The sequence below is a fragment of the Balaenoptera physalus genome (genome assembly GCF_965194825.1).
Source record: "Balaenoptera physalus genome assembly, chromosome: 15".
NCBI classification, from domain to species: domain Eukaryota; kingdom Metazoa; phylum Chordata; class Mammalia; order Artiodactyla; family Balaenopteridae; genus Balaenoptera; species Balaenoptera physalus.
Window position 1 is genome coordinate 33918291 of NC_138894.1, and position 26843 is coordinate 33945133.

Below are 26843 nucleotides of genomic sequence, written 5' to 3' on the forward strand. Positions count from 1 at the left end.
TCCCTGGTGGTCCAGTGGTGAAGACTCTGCGCTTCCAATGCAGCAGGCGTGGGTTCAATCCCTGGTTGGGGAGCTAAGATCCCACATGCTGCGCAGCCAAAGAAATTTTTTTCAAAAGTTATACTCCTGTGTTGTTGAATTTAGTGGTTTAGATTTTGTTTGAATGTTAAGAAGATTTCAGTTTATTTACCAGGAACAAACAAAACATAATGTAAAAATAGTTTCCCAGAAACGATTTCCATCGTTCTCTTCTTCCCTTTCTCCCGCAGACTGGTGTTTCATCTTGACAAGTTCTCTGAAGTTCTCTGTCATTCCATAGGAAAGCTGTCTGGCTTGGAGGTTGCAATCCCAGGGAATTTTTCATCAGCGGGGAAGTCTCCATCACTACAGAGGAATCAAGGGAGAAGTCAGTCCCGGGTAAGTGAGATGCTCCCCCTAAACACCAACACAGCAGTCGTGTACCTTTCAAGGGGTTCAGGGGCAAGATGGGCAAGGCATTTCTACTAACTCTTCTTAAGGATCATGGACAGTGTGCCCTATGCTACGACGTAAGCGGTGACTGTTGTAATTCTTACTGGTGATCATTTCATGTCACTGATCCTTGGCTCTCTTTGTATCTCATAGGACTGTTGTAAGTCCAATACAAAATGAGTCTTCTTTTTAAAAAACTGAAATGTTTTACAAAGCCTAGCATTCTCATAGAGAGTCCTTTGAATTCTCCCCACTTTCCCGAGAGGCTAAGAACACTTCACACCATGAACTAGGAGAGGGGGTAGAGCCCTTTCTGATGAAATATAGAAACAAAGACAGAGTCTTAGCCTGCTTGCTCTCTGGACAGGATCTCGGACCACAAGGTCTTAAATCCTGGTATAAATGACGGAAGTGAGGACAGTTCAACTGGCACTCTCATAACAAGAGTTCTGAAACACCTTCCAAAGAGACTGTAGCAGTAGACGAGGGAAGGGAGTGCTACAGTGTGGTAGTACAGGGGGAATGCTCGGCTACAGCAGTGAAAAATGTGGTACCTATTGGTGTGCTCTTGGGGTTCTTGTACATGTAGCATAGATGACCTTTACAGTGTCCCTCCCACCTTCCCACCTGCATTAGGTGTTCTGTTTTTTTGTTTGTTTTTTTTTTTTAATTTACGTTTATTGATTGATTGATTGATTGAACTTATTTATTCTACGTATTTATTTTTTTGGCTGCACTGGGTCCTCATTGGTGTGCACGGGCTTTCTCTAGTTGCGGCTAGCGGGGTCTACTCTTGGTTGCGGTGTGCGGGCTTCTCATCGCGGTGGCCTCTCTTGTTGCGGAGCATGGGCTGTAGGCGCGTGGGTTTCGGTAGTTGCGGCTCACGGGCTCTGGAATGCAGGCTCAGTCGTTGTGGCACATGCGCTTAGTTGCTGCACGGCATGTGGGATCTTCGCAGACCGGGGCTCGAAGCCGTGTCCCCTGCATTGGCAGGCGCCACCAGGGAAGCCCTAGCTGTTCTTATATAGAGTCTAAAAACAGAGAGCACTGAGAGAAGGTAGTGGTTATTAAAGGCTCAGGATCTAAATTCTACCTGTCTCTACACCCCTTCCCAGCTGTCGATTTGACCCCGTTTGTGAATGCCGACCTCATTCTTCAACTTTCTCTGCCGTTTGTATACTCACCTTGAAAACTTGTTTCTGTGATGCGTTGAGCAGACACAGGGTGGCAGATTGCAGAGGTGGAAGCTGGTGGTCGGATATTTGTGGGCTGAATCTCCTTCAGTCCCATTCCCATTTCTGGTTGCGCAGAGGCCCTACTTCCTGTGTATGACGCGGAGCCATAGGATTGCGGGCAGGAGCCAAGTTCTCCATACAGTGAAGACCCCAGTGTGCCTTGGTTATAGTAATATACCTGGCTTCCTTCCTGGTAGGGAAGTGACAGGCGGCTATGCCCCTGATTTGTTCGTGGGCCTCCTGATACAGCAGTTCCCTTGGCTCTGGCCCTGTCGTCAGCTGCCCCTAGGAGGACTCTGAGCCCTAGCCACTTCTCTGGTAGATTTGCCTATTCCCCCACTATAATCACACCTGAATAAGGCAACTCAAACCTTTCAGAGATGTGTCGTGAACCTCTTGTTTTCTGAAATACCTATCTGGTGGTTGTGAGACTTAAGGCCAACCTCCCCGAGAGACTTTGTTTCTATTTCTCCTAGTAAACCTAGACTCATCTCCTGTCACCTTCAACTCTACTCCAATTGTGTTCTTTCAACCCAGACCCCTGACCCTGCTTTTTACTTCTGCCATTTCATCCTCACTCCTGCTTCCTTTCCTAAATCCATACGTCTCTTTTGGCCTTCCTAGCCCTGGGCCAAGTTCCTTCCTCTTTCCTCAGTTTTTACCCCTTTCCTTCATTCTCCCATCCAACTTTCAGGCCTTCCTTTCTCACGCCCCAGTTAGCAGCATCTCAAAATTCGAAAGGTTTATTACTCATCTATTAATTCTATTCCATTTACTTATTCGGTTCTATACCTATCTTACCTATGTATGGAAGAACCGCTGGTAGCCAAGGTGGCAGCAAGAATCCTAGCAGCTGTCACCTGACGTATCCGTAGTAGTCAGCAATTTCCATTTCTTTGTCCCTCTGGGTGAAAAATTGCAGCTTCCCCGAAGAGGTGTATCTGGCAGCATTCTCCCGTTGTTGTTGAGCCCGCCTCTTCATGGCCTCTCGCTCTGGCCTCTGCTCTTGTTCGATGGGCTTTGACATGACTGGCTCAGGCACGTTGGGTTCCCTCCATGGAACTCGTTGCTTGCTGAAGTCTTGGAGTAGAAGTTGGGTTTGGAGCTTGGGTGGGGACTGGCGCTTAGTCACAGCAGGGGGAACAGGCTCGCGCTGGAGAGAAGCGCCAGATGAAGTTTTGTAGGGTGCAGGCCTAGGAGCAGCAGGCTGAGGGACACGAGGCTGGGTATGGTTGGTCCAAGCCGGTTGGGTTGGGTTGGCCACAGTTGGCTGAGCTGGTTTGGCGGGACCTGGCAAAGAGGCAGGAGCTGGCTGGGATGAATTGACTGCAGCAGGTTGAGCTGAGTCAGTAGAACCAGGCTGGGCACGGTAAGCCACAGCAGGCCGATGTGAGGCCAGAGACTGTGGCCTCCGAGGAGCGGGTCGAGCTTGAGGCTTGTCCCAGGCAGAAAAAGGCAGAGGTATCAACTTGACCTTCCCAGGAGGAGGCCGCTCACACTGGGATGGAGATGGACACTCTGTTTCAGCACTGCTGTCTGCTTTCTGGGCTTGGACTTGCGTTTTCTCAGGCCTCTTACCCTCACGTGGGGTATGCCGCCGTGGCTGGATCGCTGGGGGTGGCTGGGGGTCTTTGGGGTTGCTTGAATTTCCCAAGAGCCGACAGGAAGAGAGCCCAGTTTTCGTCTCATTCTTCTTCCCCAGCGCATGAAGAACCTTCACAGACTCCAGCATGCGCACGCCAAGGGAGGTTCGAGGCTTTTGAAAGCTCTCTTGGCGAAGCTCAGTTTGGTGTTCCTTTCGCTTCGTGTTGGGGATTGCTGGCTTGTCTTCTGCCTTGACTTTGTTCCCTGACTGCTTGTTCTCTTCAGCCTTGTTTCTTCCTCTGGTCCTTTTGGTCTTTTCCTGCCCATGGCTCTCAGTTTTGCTGATCTTTCCGGATGCAGCTTTCTGAGGTTTGCCTTGAGAGTGCTTGGCCGTGTTCGCAGGAGCCCTGTCACTGACTGCAGCAGTGCATATAACCGCTTCTCCCCCTAACAGGCACTCTGGATCCTTTGGCTGGATTTTGGCCTTGGGAGCACCACTGATAGGCTCAGAGGCTTTCTGTTTGTTCTTCCTGGGTTGATCAGAGGGAACCTTTACGACACTTGGCTTTTCCTGCACCTGATTCACCTTAATGGCTCTGGTGTCTTCAGCTTTGATCACGTTGGGACCTTGGGATCGATCAAGATCTTTCCAAGAATTAAAGAGCTGGGGAAGGTGAATATCCTCCGCCAGTGTAGTAATGTCTGCAAGACCACTGCTAGGTTCAGTCCCATTTTCAAGTGTCCCTAGGTCCTGACGACTCAGGCTGTTCTCTCCCAGATCAGCATTTTCAGAACCAGGCTGCTCCTCTTGGCTGAGGGGATCGGTGCAGGCCAGCGGCTGGGGAATATCATGGATTCCCAAAGGGAGTAGTGGAGGATCTTGGTTTTCTATTGGGATCTGGTAGGCCTCCAGAGGCTTTGACAGCTTGGTTTTGATATCCTCCACGTTCTTACTCTCTGTTTGTCCCTGGCTTGGAGCTGGAGGCAGGGCCAGGAGACGCCTGGCACTCTGGACTGGAGCTGTCACTGAAATGTCCCCAAGTTCAGATGGTGGGTTACTCTCAAGTATGTGACTGTTTCTGCTACTGCAGGACTTGGGGAGTTCTTGAGTTTGTGTCACACAAAACGTCTGGCTTGGAGGTTGCAATCCCAGGGAATTTTTCATCACCAGGGAAGTCTCCATCACTACAAAGGGATCAAGGGAGAAGTCAGTCCCTGGTAAATGAGATGCTCCCCCTAAACACCAACACAGCAGTCGTGTACCTTTCAAGGGGTTCAGGGGCAAGATGGGCAAGGCATTTCTACTAACTCTTCTTAAGGATCATGGACAGTGCCCTATGCTACGAGGTAAGCGGTGACTGTTGTAATGCTTAACTGGTGATCATTTCATGTCACTGATCCTTGGCTCTCTTTGTATCTCATAGGACTGTTGTAAGTCCAATACAAAATGAGTCTTCTTTTTAAACAACTGAAATGTTTTACAAAGCCTAGCATTCTCATATAGAGTCCTTTCAATTCTCCCCACTTTCCCGAGAGGCTAAGAACACTTCACACCATGAACTAGGAGAGGGGGTAGAGCCCTTTCTGATGAAATACAGAAACAAAGACAGAGTCTTAGCCTGCTTGCTCTCTGGACAGGATCTCGGACCACAAGGTCTTAAATCCTGGTATAAATGACGGAAGTGAGGACACTTCAACTGGCACTCTCATAACAAGAGTTCTGAGACACCTTCCAAAGAGACTGTAGCAGTAGACGAGGGAAGGGAGTGCTACAGTGTGGTAGTACAGGGGGAATGCTCGGCTACAGCAGTGAAAAATGTGGTACCTATTGGTGTGCTCTCGGGGTTCTTGTACATGTAGCATAGATGACCTTTACAGTGTCCCTGCCACCTTCCCACCTGCATTAGGTGTTCTTTTTGTTTTTTTGTTTTTTTAATTGACGTTTATTTATTGATTGATTGTTTGAACTTATTTATTCTACGTATTTATTTTTTTGGCTGCACAGGGTCTTCATTGCTGTGCACGGGCTTTCTCTAGTTGCGGCTAGCGGGGTCTACTCTTGGTTGCGGTGTGCGGGCTTCTCTTGTTGCGGAGCATGCGCTCTAGGCGCGTGGGCTTCGGTAGTTGCGGCTCACGGGCTCTAGAATGCAGGCTCAGTCGTTGTGGCACATGGGCTTAGTTGCTCCACGGCATGTGGGATCTTCCCAGACCAGGGCTCGAACCCGTGTCCCCCGCATTGCATTGGCAGGTGGATTCTTAACCACGGCGCCACCAGGGAAGCCCTAGGTGTTCTTACATAGAGTCTAAAAACAGAGGGCACTGAGCGAAGGTAGTGGTTACTAAAGGCTCAGGATCTAAATTCTACCTGTCTCTACACCCCTTCCCAGCTGTCGATTTGACCCCATTTGTGAATGCCGACCTCATTCTTCAGCTTTCTCTGCCGTTTGTATACTCACCTTGAAAACTTGTTTCTGTGATGCGTTGAGCAGACACAGGGTGGCAGATTGCAGAGGTGGAAGCTGGTGGTCGGATATTTGTGGGCTGAATCTCCTTCAGTCCCATTCCCATTTCTGGTTGCGCAGAGGCCCTACTTCCTGTGTATGACGCGGAGCCATAGGATTGCAGGCAGGAGCCAAGTTCTCCATACAGTGAAGACCCCAGTGTGCCTTGGTTATAGTAATATACCTGGCTTCCTTCCTGGTAGGGAAGTGACAGGCGGCTATGCCCCTGATTTGGAATCTGAGATGGTGCTCCCTGAGCAAGCCTGGCAGAAAGTGATGGATATAGAGGGACCATGTTATTGGCGTCTGAAGTTTTATCATACTGGGCTGCCATAAACATGGAGGAAGCAGCTGGGTGCCGGTCAGTGAGTGCCAGAGTAAAGTCTCCGAGTGAAGAGGAATTCTTTTCAGTGCTTCCTGTGATGTCCCACTCAAGAACACCTGGATAGGAAGGAGCTGAAGTGGAGATCTGGCTGTGGTCAGTAACTCCAGATAACATAGTCGTGCTGGAATGTTGGTAAAGGTAGGCACTACCCATGAGTGTCTGGAAAGAGGTACCGGTAGCCGATGCCGAACTGACGGCAGGGGCAGAGACTCTGGAGAAGTTGCAGACACTTCGTGTTAGGGAAGTTGCATTGCTCACCACAGGGAGAGAATGCTGCAGAGAATTTAGAGTTCCAAGTAGAGATGGATTTTGGAAATTTTCTGTAAGAACAAGAGGGTCATGAAAAACTCAGGGAGGTTGAGAAATTCTCACTACGTTTGAGGAACAGCATTATCTTAAGGTTCTTGCTCTCAGGACACCTCTACTATCGACCCTTCCTGAGAAACCCAAAATCAGACAGTTAATGATGGCTGTAAGGACTGAGCAGTTTTCCACTCTTCTGTATTAACTGCCTGTGCTCCCATCTTGGGCACAGATGGGCAGAAGAGCCAAGTGGTATGGTTCAGACATTGTTCTCTAGGCTGGAAGCAACCTTCTCCCTGCCCTGTCTTTCCCTTCAGCCTGCACTCGTATTGACTTCTATGCTATTTCCTAGACTGGAAGCATTTTAGAACTAGGAGGCCCTTAGAGAACTTTCTCTTTTTTCAGTCTCATTTCACGAGTAAGGAAACTGAGGCTCAGAGAGGTCGGGTTGACTTGTTCAAGTTCTCTCATTATGTTAGTGTCATTACCAGGTTTCAGAACCTAAGTATCCTGACTTCCTTGCCAGGACTCCACTCTGAGCATGATAGTGCCAGAAAGCAGGAGAAATAGAACTTATAATATAAGCATTTTTTTTGTCCATTAGAAAACAGTACGGCCATTACCATTGTCATCTTCAGTGTCTCCCTTTGCTTGTGCAGTTCCCACGCTATTACCTAGAGTTGACGTATAGCTCAGTCCAACTGGTGAACTGAAAGAGTCATTTTTGCCCTCTTCAAGCCTGGTTTCTCATCCTACCTCAAAATGATTACCCGAAAGTGGATTTCTTAAGTGCTTTTGGAAAGAGAAAAGTTATCTGATTACTTCAGATTACTCATCTATAAAGTGGTTATAACACCACCACCAATAATAATAGCAGTAATAATTAATAGATGAATAAGCTGATCTATTGCATATGATTTATATGGAGGAAGATACAATAAGTTCTAGAAAGACAAAGAAAAATCATGAAAAACATGTTACGTAACGAAAAAGAAATCCATAGATATTAATGAAAACTGGGGTATGTGGGCAAGTATCAAAGCCTAATGAATTTACTAACAAATGACATTCTGTACCATACATGCAATATTATGAAAGTGAATTTTGCCCACTCTATTTTAGTGAATACTATTAACCAAAAAACACGATGGAGGTGATAGAGGTGAATGAATTCCTAGCCAATGCATACAGACAGAGACGATAAATCAGTAAAAAATGCATAACAAGCAACAGAATGCAACAAATGTGAATGTATAGGTAGCCACAACATATATAGACAAGTATTTCAATGAAAACCGGTACAAAGCAGACAGCAAAATAGTAAGTGTAAAAGAGTTTCATTATTGTGCTCATTCATATTTTTACCCAGCAAGTAACAGGTATTAAGCCTAGGAGAAATATATCTTTCCATGAATATAACTCATATAATAAGCAGAAAGGAAGCTTAAAAAGTATCAAGAAGGTTTTTGTATTTATCCTAGAACTTAGAATCATCTTCCACATCCAAGAAGATGACATCCCAAGACCTCAAAAAACCATCATCCCTAGAATCCAATTAAAAAAGATTTTCAAATGTAAGAAAATCCAAAGGACTCCACAACATTGTTTTAGATAAATGTGGATGTTTGTGTTTTCTTTTTTTCTTTTGCCGCGCCGCGTGGCCCTGGCCGTGAAAGCACCGAGTCCTAAGCGCTTGACCGCCAGGGAATTCCCTAAATGGGGAATTAGAGATGTGGGGCTTGACTTTTTCTTTTTCTTCTCCGGTAGCTAAGATCTACAAGCGAACGATGGCTGTTGATCAATGTGCTCTCTGTGTTAGGAAGGAAATAACTGTAAAAATTGAAAAGCAACCTTGCCTTAGAAGCTACATATCACACAAAGGAAATAGTCCTTCTGATTCAATGTAGAAGATATCATTTAAAATGTTTAATTGGTCAAATGTCTACCTAGTTTAAAAATTAGAAAGAATAGAACACTGAAAAGCAGCCCCCTAGATAACCACTTTGGTTTCTGGTTTCTAGGAAGCATCATTTCTAAAACATACTTCTAAAATGTTTCTATTCCAAACTGTCAAGTGCCAGCTGTATTCAGAGAGGCAATAAAAGAAAGAAAACGGAGTATGACTTTTCTGATAGGCTGCCCTTCCTGGTGATCCCCTGTTCTGGCCTTACTTTCCTTCTTAGTCTGTTAATGTAAGGATTTGCTACCATCAGCTTTGTTTTGCCCTGCTCTGAGCAGATTTCCCTCTGTGCTGTTTCTGCTTTAATTTAAAATCTTTGGCTCCCATCAACATTCCATGGCAAACTGCCTCTTTCTTGAGAGCTCCTCTATGCTTTCCCTCTTCATTCTTATATTTTTTTCCCATCTCTTGGTTCCTGTTGGCCTGTGCTAATGAAAACAATCCTAAACTTGCTTACGTTTGACTCTGTGCCTCCCTATATAGCCCAGTACTCTCCATCCTCTCTCCCTATTCTCTCTTTTCAACTAGTCGAAATACTAGTGGAGGGAGACCATTGGAGATGAAACATCTTGGTATATATCGCTAGTTTTCTGTGTCACCTGGCTTTTCTATGTTTCTGTTGAAACACTCTTTTGAGAAGTCTCTGATTTCATTTTCTACATGGGTACCCTTTAAGGCTCAATATTGGAAAAGAAGGGGATCAGAGTGATCAACCCAATGTGGTATCCTAACGTAACAGATAAGGAAAGCAGCAGGCTTTGTGAGGCAGTCAGTGATTTGTCCAAAGTCACACAGACAGTAAACGTCAAAGTCAAAACTGAAATTAGGTCTCCAGACTTGTAGTTCAATACTTTCCCTCATTATTCCACGCTATTTTGAATCTCCTCCTCAATTTAGGGGCAAAAGAAATCGAACGCAAAACTTTCCAAAGTTTCTTTTCTTACCTGACATGGTCAGAGAAGAGGAGACATCAACTGCAGGTACAAGGGATGAGGAGACAACACTAGAGGATGTCTGAGTGGCTGCAGCTGAACGGCGCACGTGTCCAGTACAAAGGTCACTGGTTACTGGTCCAAACGGCTCCACGGAAACCCCAAGACCTCTACCAAGTGGTAGTAGGTTTGGTAGGAGAGTGATGTCACAAAGCAGGCAGTTGAAAGGTATGAGCTAGCCAATAGGGAGGTCCGATCCCCAACAGGAGGGCGGGCTTGGGTGAAGAGAGCGTAGGAGAGCTAAAACAACCCCTCAATTTCTGAGCTCTGGGGAGGAAATCCTAGAAGACAGATTTACCTCCCCCAGGCTCTTCCATTAGGGAAATCATTGCAACATTTCTTACAGACGTTCATTAATATAATTAACTAACAGTTACTTATATTCTACAGAGTATTCTATTTTATGTATCATATACTTAGAGCTATATAGATCTTATTTAACTAGTATCCTTAGGAAGGAAAGAGCCATGTAGTTTGAACTATTACAGTTGTAACTTGGTTAAAGAGCAGGGTGAAGTTTGTTGAGTGTACCCTGTGGAGAATGTTGTGGTCCAAGGCTCTTCTCTTTTAGTTTCTTCTCCTTGACTCCTACCTTCCTTGGGCTGGGCTAGGCTGGGGGCCAGGTTGGACTTGCGACTTAACATTTCTCTTCCGCTTTCTTTTTTTTTTTTTTTTCTTCCATTATGGGCATTGCTTCTAGGACAAGCCTTGGTCTTGCATTGGATGTTCCTTCCTGTCAACTTCCAGCAGCAGGAGTCTTCTTTTCAGTGCTTGATGCTTCACGAAATAGACTCTGCCCATTGGCAGCAAATACCAGAGAGCCAGGAGACAGAGCTGGTTGCAGACCTTTCCTCTTCCAGCCTTTGGTTGCAATTGTTTTGCCCATGATTTGCTAGCTCTAGTTCCTTGGGCCACACAGGTATCCTGCCATCCAGCTCTTTTTATATGTGAGAGACATTCTGAACACTGTCCCTCTTTCTTTGCACAGAAGTATATACAGTGTGGCAGTTACCGTAATCTCCTCCCCCTTGCAAACAGCCCCTCTAGAATCTCGGACCTCTAGGACTCTCTGTCTTGCATGCTTGGGTGCAAGGCCAAGCACAATGAAGAGGAGAATAATTAGAGAAAGAGGAGGACATTGGTGGAGAACTGGGAGCAGGTAAGGTGAAAGGGCACCGGAGAAAAGAGATGCATGTAGGTTTTTTGGTTTCTGTGGGAAACAAGTTGACACACTTGGGCCTCATTTTGTATTAACAGAACAGAGAGTTGTAGATATAAGTAGCTAGATCGTGAAGCAACTGCCATGAAGTCTGTACACTGAAGAGAACAGTCTCACATCTAGTTTTCATTTTGTTTTATGTCATATTACCTTATTTATAGCATTCACTGGTATGTTTGTAGAACGCAGATGTTTTCAAATGCTCTGGTTTTGTCTACATGGTTATTTCCTTGTCCTATTTGTAAGGAATCCAACATTGTAAGACATATTGCATGTTTTTCTCTTGACGATTGTTTACCTTGAAGCGTCATGAACTAACTTGAGCTGTTGGATTTTGTGGAGAAACTTTAAAAAGGGTCTGTGAAAAAGGCATTGTGGTGAGTCGCATTATGCACCCGAGCGTAAGGAGCAGATATCTGCCACCAGCCCAGCTTGGCCTGGATTGCCTCTGTGTTAGTTCCCCTGGTTAGTGCTTTTCTCCCTAACCACTCTTGTGACTGTGATAATGTGAGTTAAGGGCTGAGTTGCTAGTGATTTATGTGTGAGGTTGGCTGGTTTGAGGGAGGAAATCTATGGACCTAGTCATTTTCCTTGGTGGTAAGCTTTCAGGGGTGCAAAGATCGATCTTCCTGGGGACTTTTCTGGTACCAGGAAGATATCGCATAGATGGGACCTCTAAAGACACACATTTAATTTTTAGGCCTGTTGTTCCTATTATGGGATGTGAGTTTCTTCACTGATGGGGATGCTGCTTATCTGAGAAGAAACTGTGAAAGGTGGTGTAGTATAGAGGTGTGGCTTAAGCTTTTAAGTTTTCTTCAAGGTTTTTCCCCTAAGCTTCATACTTCAGACGGCCTACTTACATGAGACTAGTATGTGATGTCAGGCTAACAACTTCCTAAATACCTGCAAGCCAGATCAGTGTCTCTTTTCTCTATATTCCCATGGAAATCAAGGGTCCCGCCGAATTTTCCATCGAAACAGTTGATTTGTGCTGTCTCTAGGAATTCTACAGGGCGTACCGTTGCTTCCTAACCGGTGTCATTTGGGAGATCCACCTCTGTACGTTCAAATGATTAATTTTGAGACTCTGCTCATGTGTGCAGTAAACCCTTTAATTCCCTAAGACCTTCCTTTCCTCCATCTCATACCCCATTAAGCCCGCTTCAGTTTATCTCCTGAATTTCTTTGGAATCTGTCAGCTCTCCCTCAACATCCTAATACTGAACTTGCCTGTCTGTTGCGATTAGGTCCTAACTAGTGTCCATATATCTTGTTTCCCTCCAATCCATTCTTCACACAAGAAACCTTCAAAGCAAGTTGGAACATTGCTCATAAACATCGCTCACAAACATTGTTTTGAGAATAGAAAACACACTGGTGGCCTTTAAGACTCTGCGTGCTCTAGAATCCTCTCTGCTTCTCTAGCCCCATCTTGTGCCACGTTTGCCCTCACTTTCTATGCTTCAGATACACTGAATTAACCTTAGTTCTCACTCATCTGACAGAAGTCAGTTGAGAAATTATTTTTCACTGTGATTCCTAGCATTAAGGAATTTGATGATCAGGTTTTGTATGAGGACTAAAACTAAACTGGGAAGTGGAAGAATTGCGTTTCAACTGTTTCAGTCAACACGCATGTAATAATGATACCTAAGTATTGAACACCGGGCTAGGTTTCATGAGGGATACAGAAGTTCTGGCCATCTCTGGTTTTGGGTATCCCTTATTTGTTGAGACCTTTGCGTTGTTTGGTTGCCTTTTGTCTGTTTTCCAGATGGGAAAACAGGAACAAGGGAAGTATAGGTTATTACTAGGTGGGGTTGAACAAGTGGAGCAGCAAACTGCAAAGCAGAAAGAAGAGGGACGTACTATAGAGGGATGTGATTTCCATTTTCAAGGCGCCTGCGTCCTGTGCAGGGAGACAGCCTAACATAAAATGTGCCTAACAAAAGATCTATTGACTTCTTACTAAAAATCTCCAGTTCATATAACCCAGGGGTTTATACCTTCTCCTTTAAAAGTTCTATTCCTGGGACTTCCCTGGTGGTCCAGTGGTGAAGACTCTGCGCTTCCAATGCAGCAGGCGTGGGTTCAATCCCTGGTTGGGGAGCTAAGATCCCACATGCTGCGCAGCCAAAGAAATTTTTTTCAAAAGTTATACTCCTGTGTTGTTGAATTTAGTGGTTTAGATTTTGTTTGAATGTTAAGAAGATTTCAGTTTATTTACCAGGAACAAACAAAACATAATGTAAAAATAGTTTCCCAGAAACGATTTCCATCGTTCTCTTCTTCCCTTTCTCCCGCAGACTGGTGTTTCATCTTGACAAGTTCTCTGAAGTTCTCTGTCATTCCATAGGAAAGCTGTCTGGCTTGGAGGTTGCAATCCCAGGGAATTTTTCATCAGCGGGGAAGTCTCCATCACTACAGAGGAATCAAGGGAGAAGTCAGTCCCGGGTAAGTGAGATGCTCCCCCTAAACACCAACACAGCAGTCGTGTACCTTTCAAGGGGTTCAGGGGCAAGATGGGCAAGGCATTTCTACTAACTCTTCTTAAGGATCATGGACAGTGTGCCCTATGCTACGAGGTAAGCGGTGACTGTTGTAATTCTTACTGGTGATCATTTCATGTCACTGATCCTTGGCTCTCTTTGTATCTCATAGGACTGTTGTAAGTCCAATACAAAATGAGTCTTCTTTTTAAAAAACTGAAATGTTTTACAAAGCCTAGCATTCTCATAGAGAGTCCTTTGAATTCTCCCCACTTTCCCGAGAGGCTAAGAACACTTCACACCATGAACTAGGAGAGGGGGTAGAGCCCTTTCTGATGAAATATAGAAACAAAGACAGAGTCTTAGCCTGCTTGCTCTCTGGACAGGATCTCGGACCACAAGGTCTTAAATCCTGGTATAAATGACGGAAGTGAGGACAGTTCAACTGGCACTCTCATAACAAGAGTTCTGAAACACCTTCCAAAGAGACTGTAGCAGTAGACGAGGGAAGGGAGTGCTACAGTGTGGTAGTACAGGGGGAATGCTCGGCTACAGCAGTGAAAAATGTGGTACCTATTGGTGTGCTCTCGGGGTTCTTGTACATGTAGCATAGATGACCTTTACAGTGTCCCTCCCACCTTCCCACCTGCATTAGGTGTTCTGTTTTTTTGTTTGTTTTTTTTTTTTAATTTACGTTTATTGATTGATTGAACTTATTTATTCTACGTATTTATTTTTTTGGCTGCACTGGGTCCTCATTGGTGTGCACGGGCTTTCTCTAGTTGCGGCTAGCGGGGTCTACTCTTGGTTGCGGTGTGCGGGCTTCTCATCGCGGTGGCCTCTCTTGTTGCGGAGCATGGGCTGTAGGCGCGTGGGCTTCGGTAGTTGCGGCTCACGGGCTCTGGAATGCTGGCTCAGTCGTTGTGGCACATGCGCTTAGTTGCTGCACGGCATGTGGGATCTTCGCAGACCGGGGCTCGAAGCCGTGTCCCCTGCATTGGCAGGCGCCACCAGGGAAGCCCTAGCTGTTCTTATATAGAGTCTAAAAACAGAGAGCACTGAGAGAAGGTAGTGGTTACTAAAGGCTCAGGATCTAAATTCTACCTGTCTCTACACCCCTTCCCAGCTGTCGATTTGACCCCGTTTGTGAATGCCGACCTCATTCTTCAACTTTCTCTGCCGTTTGTATACTCACCTTGAAAACTTGTTTCTGTGATGCGTTGAGCAGACACAGGGTGGCAGATTGCAGAGGTGGAAGCTGGTGGTCGGATATTTGCGGGCTGAATCTCCTTCAGTCCCATTCCCATTTCTGGTTGCGCAGAGGCCCTACTTCCTGTGTATGACGCGGAGCCATAGGATTGCGGGCAGGAGCCAAGTTCTCCATACAGTGAAGACCCCAGTGTGCCTTGGTTATAGTAATATACCTGGCTTCCTTCCTGGTAGGGAAGTGACAGGCGGCTATGCCCCTGATTTGTTCGTGGGCCTCCTGATACAGCAGTTCCCTTGGCTCTGGCCCTGTCGTCAGCTGCCCCTAGGAGGACTCTGAGCCCTAGCCACTTCTCTGGTAGATTTGCCTATTCCCCCACTATAATCACACCTGAATAAGGCAACTCAAACCTTTCAGAGATGTGTCGTGAACCTCTTGTTTTCTGAAATACCTATCTGGTGGTTGTGAGACTTAAGGCCAACCTCCCCGAGAGACTTTGTTTCTATTTCTCCTAGTAAACCTAGACTCATCTCCTGTCACCTTCAACTCTACTCCAATTGTGTTCTTTCAACCCAGACCCCTGACCCTGCTTTTTACTTCTGCCATTTCATCCTCACTCCTGCTTCCTTTCCTAAATCCATACGTCTCTTTTGGCCTTCCTAGCCCTGGGCCAAGTTCCTTCCTCTTTCCTCAGTTTTTACCCCTTTCCTTCATTCTCCCATCCAACTTTCAGGCCTTCCTTTCTCACGCCCCAGTTAGCAGCATCTCAAAATTCGAAAGGTTTATTACTCATCTATTAATTCTATTCCATTTACTTATTCGGTTCTATACCTATCTTACCTATGTATGGAAGAACCGCTGGTAGCCAAGGTGGCAGCAAGAATCCTAGCAGCTGTCACCTGACGTATCCGTAGTAGTCAGCAATTTCCATTTCTTTGTCCCTCTGGGTGAAAAATTGCAGCTTCCCCGAAGAGGTGTATCTGGCAGCATTCTCCCGTTGTTGTTGAGCCCGCCTCTTCATGGCCTCTCGCTCTGGCCTCTGCTCTTGTTCGATGGGCTTTGACATGACTGGCTCAGGCACGTTGGGTTCCCTCCATGGAACTCGTTGCTTGCTGAAGTCTTGGAGTAGAAGTTGGGTTTGGAGCTTGGGTGGGGACTGGCGCTTAGTCACAGCAGGGGGAACAGGCTCGCGCTGGAGAGAAGCGCCAGATGAAGTTTTGTAGGGTGCAGGCCTAGGAGCAGCAGGCTGAGGGACACGAGGCTGGGTATGGTTGGTCCAAGCCGGTTGGGTTGGGTTGGCCACAGTTGGCTGAGCTGGTTTGGCGGGACCTGGCAAAGAGGCAGGAGCTGGCTGGGATGAATTGACTGCAGCAGGTTGAGCTGAGTCAGTAGAACCAGGCTGGGCACGGTAAGCCACAGCAGGCCGATGTGAGGCCAGAGACTGTGGCCTCCGAGGAGCGGGTCGAGCTTGAGGCTTGTCCAAGGCAGAAAAAGGCAGAGGTATCAACTTGACCTTCCCAGGAGGAGGCCGCTCACACTGGGATGGAGATGGACACTCTGTTTCAGCACTGCTGTCTGCTTTCTGGGCTTGGACTTGCGTTTTCTCAGGCCTCTTACCCTCACGTGGGGTATGCCGCCGTGGCTGGATCGCTGGGGGTGGCTGGGGGTCTTTGGGGTTGCTTGAATTTCCCAAGAGCCGACAGGAAGAGAGCCCAGTTTTCGTCTCATTCTTCTTCCCCAGCGCATGAAGAACCTTCACAGACTCCAGCATGCGCACGCCAAGGGAGGTTCGAGGCTTTTGAAAGCTCTCTTGGCGAAGCTCAGTTTGGTGTTCCTTTCGCTTCGTGTTGGGGATTGCTGGCTTGTCTTCTGCCTTGACTTTGTTCCCTGACTGCTTGTTCTCTTCAGCCTTGTTTCTTCCTCTGGTCCTTTTGGTCTTTTCCTGCCCATGGCTCTCAGTTTTGCTGATCTTTCCGGATGCAGCTTTCTGAGGTTTGCCTTGAGAGTGCTTGGCCGTGTTCGCAGGAGCCCTGTCACTGACTGCAGCAGTGCATATAACCGCTTCTCCCCCTAACAGGCACTCTGGATCCTTTGGCTGGATTTTGGCCTTGGGAGCACCACCCATAGGCTCAGAGGCTTTCTGTTTGTTCTTCCTGGGTTGATCAGAGGGAACCTTTACGACACTTGGCTTTTCCTGCACCTGATTCACCTTAATGGCTCTGGTGTCTTCAGCTTTGATCACGTTGGGACCTTGGGATCGATCAAGATCTTTCCAAGAATTAAAGAGCTGGGGAAGGTGAATATCCTCCGCCAGTGTAGTAATGTCTGCAAGACCACTGCTAGGTTCAGTCCCATTTTCAAGTGTCCCTAGGTCCTGACGACTCAGGCTGTTCTCTCCCAGATCAGCATTTTCAGAACCAGGCTGCTCCTCTTGGCTGAGGGGATCGGTGCAGGCCAGCGGCTGGGGAATATCAGGGATTCCTAAAGGGAGTAGTGGAGGATCTTGGTTTTCTATTGGGATCTGGTAGGCCTCCAGAGGCTTTGACAGCTTGGTTTTGATATCCTCCACGTTCTTACTCTCTGTTTGTCCCTGGCTTGGAGCTGGAGGCAGGGCCAGGAGACGCCTGGCACTCTGGACTGGAGCTGTCACTGAAATGTCCCCAAGTTCAGATGGTGGGTTACTCTCAAGTATGTGACTGTTTCTGCTACTGCAGGACTTGGGGAGTTCTTGAGTTTGTGTCACACAAAACGTCTGGCTTGGAGGTTGCAATCCCAGGGAATTTTTCATCACCAGGGAAGTCTCCATCACTACAAAGGGATCAAGGGAGAAGTCAGTCCCTGGTAAATGAGATGCTCCCCCTAAACACCAACACAGCAGTCATGTACCTTTCAAGGGGTTCAGGGGCAAGATGGGCAAGGCATTTCTACTAACTCTTCTTAAGGATCATGGACAGTGCCCTATGCTACGAGGTAAGCGGTGACTGTTGTAATGCTTAACTGGTGATCATTTCATGTCACTGATCCTTGGCTCTCTTTGTATCTCATAGGACTGTTGTAAGTCCAATACAAAATGAGTCTTCTTTTTAAACAACTGAAATGTTTTACAAAGCCTAGCATTCTCATATAGAGTCCTTTCAATTCTCCCCACTTTCCCGAGAGGCTAAGAACACTTCACACCATGAACTAGGAGAGGGGGTAGAGCCCTTTCTGATGAAATACAGAAACAAAGACAGAGTCTTAGCCTGCTTGCTCTCTGGACAGGATCTCGGACCACAAGGTCTTAAATCCTGGTATAAATGACGGAAGTGAGGACACTTCAACTGGCACTCTCATAACAAGAGTTCTGAGACACCTTCCAAAGAGACTGTAGCAGTAGACGAGGGAAGGGAGTGCTACAGTGTGGTAGTACAGGGGGAATGCTCGGCTACAGCAGTGAAAAATGTGGTACCTATTGGTGTGCTCTCGGGGTTCTTGTACATGTAGCATAGATGACCTTTACAGTGTCCCTGCCACCTTCCCACCTGCATTAGGTGTTCTTTTTGTTTTTTTGTTTTTTTAATTTACGTTTATTTATTGATTGATTGTTTGAACTTATTTATTCTACGTATTTATTTTTTTGGCTGCACAGGGTCTTCATTGCTGTGCACGGGCTTTCTCTAGTTGTGGCTAGCGGGGTCTACTCTTGGTTGCGGTGTGCGGGCTTCTCTTGTTGCGGAGCATGCGCTCTAGGCGCGTGGGCTTCGGTAGTTGCGGCTCACGGGCTCTAGAATGCAGGCTCACTCGTTGTGGCACATGGGCTTAGTTGCTCCACGGCATGTGGGATCTTCCCAGACCAGGGCTCGAACCCGTGTCCCCCGCATTGCATTGGCAGGCGGATTCTTAACCACGGCGCCACCAGGGAAGCCCTAGGTGTTCTTATATAGAGTCTAAAAACAGAGGGCACTGAGCGAAGGTAGTGGTTACTAAAGGCTCAGGATCTAAATTCTACCTGTCTCTACACCCCTTCCCAGCTGTCGATTTGACCCCATTTGTGAATGCCGACCTCATTCTTCAACTTTCTCTGCCGTTTGTATACTCACCTTGAAAACTTGTTTCTGTGATGCGTTGAGCAGACACAGGGTGGCAGATTGCAGAGGTGGAAGCTGGTGGTCGGATATTTGTGGGCTGAATCTCCTTCAGTCCCATTCCCATTTCTGGTTGCGCAGAGGCCCTACTTCCTGTGTATGACGCGGAGCCATAGGATTGCGGGCAGGAGCCAAGTTCTCCATACAGTGAAGACCCCAGTGTGCCTTGGTTATAGTAATATACCTGGCTTCCTTCCTGGTAGGGAAGTGACAGGCGGCTATGCCCCTGATTTGGAATCTGAGATGGTGCTCCCTGAGCAAGCCTGGCAGAAAGTGATGGATATAGAGGGACCATGTTATTGGCGTCTGAAGTTTTATCATACTGGGCTGCCATAAACATGGAGGAAGCAGCTGGGTGCCGGTCAGTGAGTGCCAGAGTAAAGTCTCCGAGTGAAGAGGAATTCTTTTCAGTGCTTCCTGTGATGTCCCACTCAAGAACACCTGGATAGGAAGGAGCTGAAGTGGAGATCTGGCTGTGGTCAGTAACTCCAGATAACATAGTCGTGCTGGAATGTTGGTAAAGGTAGGCACTACCCATGAGTGTCTGGAAAGAGGTACCGGTAGCCGATGCCGAACTGACGGCAGGGGCAGAGACTCTGGAGAAGTTGCAGACACTTCGTGTTAGGGAAGTTGCATTGCTCACCACAGGAAGAGAATGCTGCAGAGAATTTAGAGTTCCAAGTAGAGATGGATTTTGGAAATTTTCTGTAAGAACAAGAGGGTCATGAAAAACTCAGGGAGGTTGAGAAATTCTCACTACGTTTGAGGAACAGCATTATCTTAAGGTTCTTGCTCTCAGGACACCTCTACTATCGACCCTTCCTGAGAAACCCAAAATCAGACAGTTAATGATGGCTGTAAGGACTGAGCAGTTTTCCACTCTTCTGTATTAACTGCCTGTGCTCCCATCTTGGGCACAGATGGGCAGAAGAGCCAAGTGGTATGGTTCAGACATTGTTCTCTAGGCTGGAAGCAACCTTCTCCCTGCCCTGTCTTTCCCTTCAGCCTGCACTCGTACTGACTTCTATGCTATTTCCTAGACTGGAAGCATTTTAGAACTAGGAGGCCCTTAGAGAACTTTCTCTTTTTTCAGTCTCATTTCACGAGTAAGGAAACTGAGGCTCAGAGAGGTCGGGTTGACTTGTTCAAGTTCTCTCATTATGTTAGTGTCATTACCAGGTTTCAGAACCTAAGTATCCTGACTTCCTTGCCAGGACTCCACTCTGAGCATGATAGTGCCAGAAAGCAGGAGAAATAGAACTTATAATATAAGCATTTTTTTTGTCCATTAGAAAACAGTACGGTCATTACCATTGTCATCTTCATTGTCTCCCTTTGCTTGTGCAGTTCCCACGCTATTACCTAGAGTTGACGTATAGCTCAGTCCAACTGGTGAACTGAAAGAGTCATTTTTGCCCTCTTCAAGCCTGGTTTCTCATCCTACCTCAAAATGATTACCCGAAAGTGGATTTCTTAAGTGCTTTTGGAAAGAGAAAAGTTATCTGATTACTTCAGATTACTCATCTATAAAGTGGTTATAACACCACCACCAATAATAATAGCAGTAATAATTAATAGATGAATAAGCTGATCTATTGCGTATGATTTATATGGAGGAAGATACAATAAGTTCTAGAAAGACAAAGAAAAATCATGAAAAACATGTTACGTAACGAAAAAGAAATCCATAGATATTAATGAAAACTGGGGTATGTGGGCAAGTATCAAAGCCTAATGAATTTACTAACAAATGACATTCTGTACCATACATGCAATATTATGAAAGTGAATTTTGCCCACTCTATTTTAGTGAATACTATTAACCAAAAAACACGATGGAGGTGATAGAGGTGAATGAATTCCTAGCCAATGCATACAGACAGAGACGATAAATCAGTAAAAAATGCACAACAAGCAACAGAATGCAACAAATGTGAATGTATAGGTAGCCACAACATATGTAGACAAGTATTTCAATGAAAACCGGTACAAAGCAGACAGCAAAATAGTAAGTGTAAAAGAGTTTCATTATTGTGCTCATTCATATTTTTACCCAGCAAGTAACAGGTATTAAGCCTAGGAGAAATATATCTTTCCATGAATATAACTCATATAATAAGCAGAAAGGAAGCTTAAAAAGTATCAAGAAGGTTTTTGTATTTATCCTAGAACTTAGAATCATCTTCCACATCCAAGAAGATGACATCCCAAGACCTCAAAAAACCATCATCCCTAGAATCCAATTAAAAAAGATTTTCAAATGTAAGAAAATCCAAAGGACTCCACAACATTGTTTTAGATAAATGTGGATGTTTGTGTTTTCTTTTTTTCTTTTGCCGCGCCGCGTGGCCCTGGCCGTGAAAGCACCGAGTCCTAAAGCGCTGGACCGCCAGGGAATTCCCTAAATGGGGAATTAGAGATGTGGGGCTTGACTTTTTCTTTTTCTTCTCCGGTAGCTAAGATCTACAAGCGAACGATGGCTATTGATCAATGTGCTCTCTGTGTTAGGAAGGAAATAACTGTAAAAATGAAAAGCAACCTTGCCTTAGAAGCTACATATCACACAAAGGAAATAGTCCTTCTGATTCAATGTAGAAGATATCATTTAAAATGTTTAATTGGTCAAATGTCTACCTAGTTTAAAAATTAGAAAGAATAGAACACTGAAAAGCAGCCCCCTAGATAACCACTTTGGTTTCTGGTTTCTAGGAAGCATCATTTCTAAAACATACTTCTAAAATGTTTCTATTCCAAACTGTCAAGTGCCAGCTGTATTCAGAGAGGCAATAAAAGAAAGAAAACGGAGTATGACTTTTCTGATAGGCTGCCCTTCCTGGTGATCCCCTGTTCTGGCCTTACTTTCCTTCTTAGTCTGTTAATGTAAGGATTTGCTACCATCAGCTTTGTTTTGCCCTGCTCTGAGCAGATTTCCCTCTGTGCTGTTTCTGCTTTAATTTAAAATCTTTGGCTCCCATCAACATTCCATGGCAAACTGCCTCTTTCTTGAGAGCTCCTCTATGCTTTCCCTCTTCATTCTTATATTTTTTTCCCATCTCTTGGTTCCTGTTGGCCTGTGCTAATGAAAACAATCCTAAACTTGCTTACGTTTGACTCTGTGCCTCCCTATATAGCCCAGTACTCTCCATCCTCTCTCCCTATTCTCTCTTTTCAACTAGTCGAAATACTAGTGGAGGGAGACCATTGGAGATGAAACATCTTGGTATATATCGCTAGTTTTCTGTGTCACCTGGCTTTTCTATGTTTCTGTTGAAACACTCTTTTGAGAAGTCTCTGATTTCATTTTCTACATGGGTACCCTTTAAGGCTCAATATTGGAAAAGAAGGGGATCAGAGTGATCAACCCAATGTGGTATCCTAACGTAACAGATAAGGAAAGCAGCAGGCTTTGTGAGGCAGTCAGTGATTTGTCCAAAGTCACACAGACAGTAAACGTCAAAGTCAAAACTGAAATTAGGTCTCCAGACTTGTAGTTCAATACTTTCCCTCATTATTCCACGCTATTTTGAATCTCCTCCTCAATTTAGGGGCAAAAGAAATCGAACGCAAAACTTTCCAAAGTTTCTTTTCTTACCTGACATGGTCAGAGAAGAGGAGACATCAACTGCAGGTACAAGGGATGAGGAGACAACACTAGAGGATGTCTGAGTGGCTGCAGCTGAACGGCGCACGTGTCCAGTACAAAGGTCACTGGTTACTGGTCCAAACGGCTCCACGGAAACCCCAAGACCTCTACCAAGTGGTAGTAGGTTTGGTAGGAGAGTGATGTCACAAAGCAGGCAGTTGAAAGGTATGAGCTAGCCAATAGGGAGGTCCGATCCCCAACAGGAGGGCGGGCTTGGGTGAAGAGAGCGTAGGAGAGCTAAAACAACCCCTCAATTTCTGAGCTCTGGGGAGGAAATCCTAGAAGACAGATTTACCTCCCCCAGGCTCTTCCATTAGGGAAATCATTGCAACATTTCTTACAGACGTTCATTAATATAATTAACTAACAGTTACTTATATTCTACAGAGTATTCTATTTTATGTATCATATACTTAGAGCTATATAGATCTTATTTAACTAGTATCCTTAGGAAGGAAAGAGCCATGTAGTTTGAACTATTACAGTTGTAACTTGGTTAAAGAGCAGGGTGAAGTTTGTTGAGTGCACCCTGTGGAGAATGTTGTGGTCCAAGGCTCTTCTCTTTTAGTTTCTTCTCCTTGACTCCTACCTTCCTTGGGCTGGGCTAGGCTGGGGGCCAGGTTGGACTTGCGACTTAACATTTCTCTTCCGCTTTCTTTTTTTTTTTTTTTCTTCCATTATGGGCATTGCTTCTAGGACAAGCCTTGGTCTTGCATTGGATGTTCCTTCCTGTCAACTTCCAGCAGCAGGAGTCTTCTTTTCAGTGCTTGATGCTTCACGAAATAGACTCTGCCCATTGGCAGCAAATACCAGAGAGCTAGGAGACAGAGCTGGTTGCAGACCTTTCCTCTTCCAGCCTTTGGTTGCAATTGTTTTGCCCATGATTTGCTAGCTCTAGTTCCTTGGGCCACACAGGTATCCTGCCATCCAGCTCTTTTTATATGTGAGAGACATTCTGAACACTGTCCCTCTTTCTTTGCACAGAAGTATATACAGTGTGGCAGTTACCGTAATCTCCTCCCCCTTGCAAACAGCCCCTCTAGAATCTCGGACCTCTAGGACTCTCTGTCTTGCATGCTTGGGTGCAAGGCCAAGCACAATGAAGAGGAGAATAATTAGAGAAAGAGGAGGACATTGGTGGAGAACTGGGAGCAGGTAAGGTGAAAGGGCACCGGAGAAAAGAGATGCATGTAGGTTTTTTGGTTTCTGTGGGAAACAAGTTGACACACTTGGGCCTCATTTTGTATTAACAGAACAGAGAGTTGTAGATATAAGTAGCTAGATCGTGCAGCAACTGCCATGAAGTCTGTACACTGAAGAGAACAGTCTCACATCTAGTTTTCATTTTGTTTTATGTCATATTACCTTATTTATAGCATTCACTGGTATGTTTGTAGAACGCAGATGTTTTCAAATGCTCTGGTTTTGTCTACATGGTTATTTCCTTGTCCTATTTGTAAGGAATCCAACATTGTAAGACATATTGCATGTTTTTCTCTTGACGATTGTTTACCTTGAAGCGTCATGAGCTAACTTGAGCTGTTGGATTTTGTGGAGAAACTTTAAAAAGGGTCTGTGAAAAAGGCATTGTGGTGAGTCGCATTATGCACCCGAGCGTAAGGAGCAGATATCTGCCACCAGCCCAGCTTGGCCTGGATTGCCTCTGTGTTAGTTCCCCTGGTTAGTGCTTTTCTCCCTAACCACTCTTGTGACTGTGATAATGTGAGTTAAGGGCTGAGTTGCTAGTGATTTATGTGTGAGGTAGGCTGGTTTGAGGGAGGAAATCTATGGACCTAGTCATTTTCCTTGGTGGTAAGCTTTCAGGGGTGCAAAGATCGATCTTCCTGGGGACTTTTCTGGTACCAGGAAGATATCGCATAGATGGGACCTCCAAAGACACACATTTAATTTTTAGGCCTGGTGTTCCTATTATGAGATGTGAGTTTCTTCACTGATGGGGATGCTGCTTATCTGAGAAGAAACTGTGAAAGGTGGTGTAGTATAGAGGTGTGGCTTAAGCTTTTAAGTTTTCTTCAAGGTTTTTCCCCTAAGCTTCATACTTCAGACGGCCTACTTACATGAGACTAGTATGTGATGTCAGGCTAACAACTTCCTAAATACCTGCAAGCCAGATCAGTGTCTCTTTTCTCTATATTCCCATGGAAATCAAGGGTCCCGCCGAATTTTCCATCGAAACAGTTGATTTGTGCTGTCTCTAGGAATTCTACAGGGCGTACCGTTGCTTCCTAACCGGTGTCATTTGGAAGATCCACCTCTGTACGTTCAAATGATTAATTTTGAGACTCTGCTCATGTGTGCAGTAAACCCTTTAATTCCCTAAGACCTTCCTTTCCTCCATCTCATACCCCATTAAGCCCGCCTCAGTTTATCTCCTGAATTTCTTTGGAATCTGTCAGCTCTCCCTCAACATCCTAATACTGAACTTGCCTGTCTGTTGCGATTAGGTCCTAACTAGTGTCCATATATCTTGTTTCCCTCCAATCCATTCTTCACACAAGAAAGCTTCAAAGCAAGTTGGAACATTGCTCATAAACATCGCTCACAAACATTGTTTTGAGAATAGAAAACACACTGGTGGCCTTTAAGACTCTGCGTGCTCTAGAATCCTCTCTGCTTCTCTAGCCCCATCTTGTGCCACGTTTGCCCTCACTTTCTATGCTTCAGATACACTGAATTAACCTTAGTTCTCACTCATCTGACAGAAGTCAGTTGAGAAATTATTTTTCACTGTGATTCCTAGCATTAAGGAATTTGATGATCAGGTTTTGTATGAGGACTAAAACTAAACTGGGAAGTGGAAGAATTGCGTTTCAACTGTTTCAGTCAACACGCATGTATTAATGATACCTAAGTATTGAACACCGGGCTAGGTTTCATGAGGGATACAGAAGTTCTGGCCATCTCTGGTTTTGGGTATCCCTTATTTGTTGAGACCTTTGCGTTGTTTGGTTGCCTTTTGTCTGTTTTCCAGATGGGAAAACAGGAACAAGGGAAGTATAGGTTATTACTAGGTGGGGTTGAACAAGTGGAGCAGCAAACTGCAAAGCAGAAAGAAGAGGGACGTACTATAGAGGGATGTGATTTCCATTTTCAAGGCGCCTGCGTCCTGTGCAGGGAGACAGCCTAACATAAAATGTGCCTAACAAAAGATCTATTGACTTCTTACTAAAAATCTCCAGTTCATATAACCCAGGGGTTTATACCTTCTCCTTTAAAAGTTCTATTCCTGGGACTTCCCTGGTGGTCCAGTGGTGAAGACTCTGCGCTTCCAATGCAGCAGGCGTGGGTTCAATCCCTGGTTGGGGAGCTAAGATCCCACATGCTGCGCAGCCAAAGAAATTTTTTTCAAAAGTTATACTCCTGTGTTGTTGAATTTAGTGGTTTAGATTTTGTTTGAATGTTAAGAAGATTTCAGTTTATTTACCAGGAACAAACAAAACATAATGTAAAAATAGTTTCCCAGAAACGATTTCCATCGTTCTCTTCTTCCCTTTCTCCCGCAGACTGGTGTTTCATCTTGACAAGTTCTCTGAAGTTCTCTGTCATTCCATAGGAAAGCTGTCTGGCTTGGAGGTTGCAATCCCAGGGAATTTTTCATCAGCGGGGAAGTCTCCATCACTACAGAGGAATCAAGGGAGAAGTCAGTCCCGGGTAAGTGAGATGCTCCCCCTAAACACCAACACAGCAGTCGTGTACCTTTCAAGGGGTTCAGGGGCAAGATGGGCAAGGCATTTCTACTAACTCTTCTTAAGGATCATGGACAGTGTGCCCTATGCTACGAGGTAAGCGGTGACTGTTGTAATTCTTACTGGTGATCATTTCATGTCACTGATCCTTGGCTCTCTTTGTATCTCATAGGACTGTTGTAAGTCCAATACAAAATGAGTCTTCTTTTTAAAAAACTGAAATGTTTTACAAAGCCTAGCATTCTCATAGAGAGTCCTTTGAATTCTCCCCACTTTCCCGAGAGGCTAAGAACACTTCACACCATGAACTAGGAGAGGGGGTAGAGCCCTTTCTGATGAAATATAGAAACAAAGACAGAGTCTTAGCCTGCTTGCTCTCTGGACAGGATCTCGGACCACAAGGTCTTAAATCCTGGTATAAATGACGGAAGTGAGGACAGTTCAACTGGCACTCTCATAACAAGAGTTCTGAAACACCTTCCAAAGAGACTGTAGCAGTAGACGAGGGAAGGGAGTGCTACAGTGTGGTAGTACAGGGGGAATGCTCGGCTACAGCAGTGAAAAATGTGGTACCTATTGGTGTGCTCTCGGGGTTCTTGTACATGTAGCATAGATGACCTTTACAGTGTCCCTCCCACCTTCCCACCTGCATTAGGTGTTCTGTTTTTTTGTTTGTTTTTTTTTTTTTAATTTACGTTTATTGATTGATTGATTGATTGAACTTATTTATTCTACGTATTTATTTTTTTGGCTGCACTGGGTCCTCATTGGTGTGCACGGGCTTTCTCTAGTTGCGGCTAGCGGGGTCTACTCTTGGTTGCGGTGTGCGGGCTTCTCATCGCGGTGGCCTCTCTTGTTGCGGAGCATGGGCTGTAGGCGCGTGGGCTTCGGTAGTTGCGGCTCACGGGCTCTGGAATGCAGGCTCAGTCGTTGTGGCACATGCGCTTAGTTGCTGCACGGCATGTGGGATCTTCGCAGACCGGGGCTCGAAGCCGTGTCCCCTGCATTGGCAGGCGCCAC

General features: G+C 45.6%; 2 long non-coding RNA genes and 1 pseudogene across 11 annotated transcripts in view; 1 reads left to right on the forward strand and 2 right to left on the reverse strand.

Annotated features, from left to right (window-relative positions):
• The window catches only part of LOC309643390, a 2123356-nt gene that overhangs the window by 1236605 nt on the left and 859908 nt on the right, over positions 1-26843 (reverse strand). The window lies entirely within an intron of this gene.
• LOC309643937 lies at positions 273-25771 on the forward strand. 2 transcript variants are annotated; one of them, XR_014254158.1, is made up of 3 exons: positions 273-417; positions 12960-13107; positions 25691-25771. It is a non-coding gene; the product is annotated as an uncharacterized lncRNA (long non-coding RNA). The 2 variants fall into 2 exon arrangements; XR_014254159.1 differs by having other exon boundaries at positions 13010-13107.
• Positions 2563-9597, reverse strand: LOC309643470 (uncharacterized protein C2orf78 pseudogene; annotated as a pseudogene). Its single transcript has 3 exons — positions 9384-9597; positions 5747-6496; positions 2563-4475 (listed from the first exon to the last, which is right to left on the reverse strand). The product of its transcript is annotated as an uncharacterized protein C2orf78 pseudogene (transcript).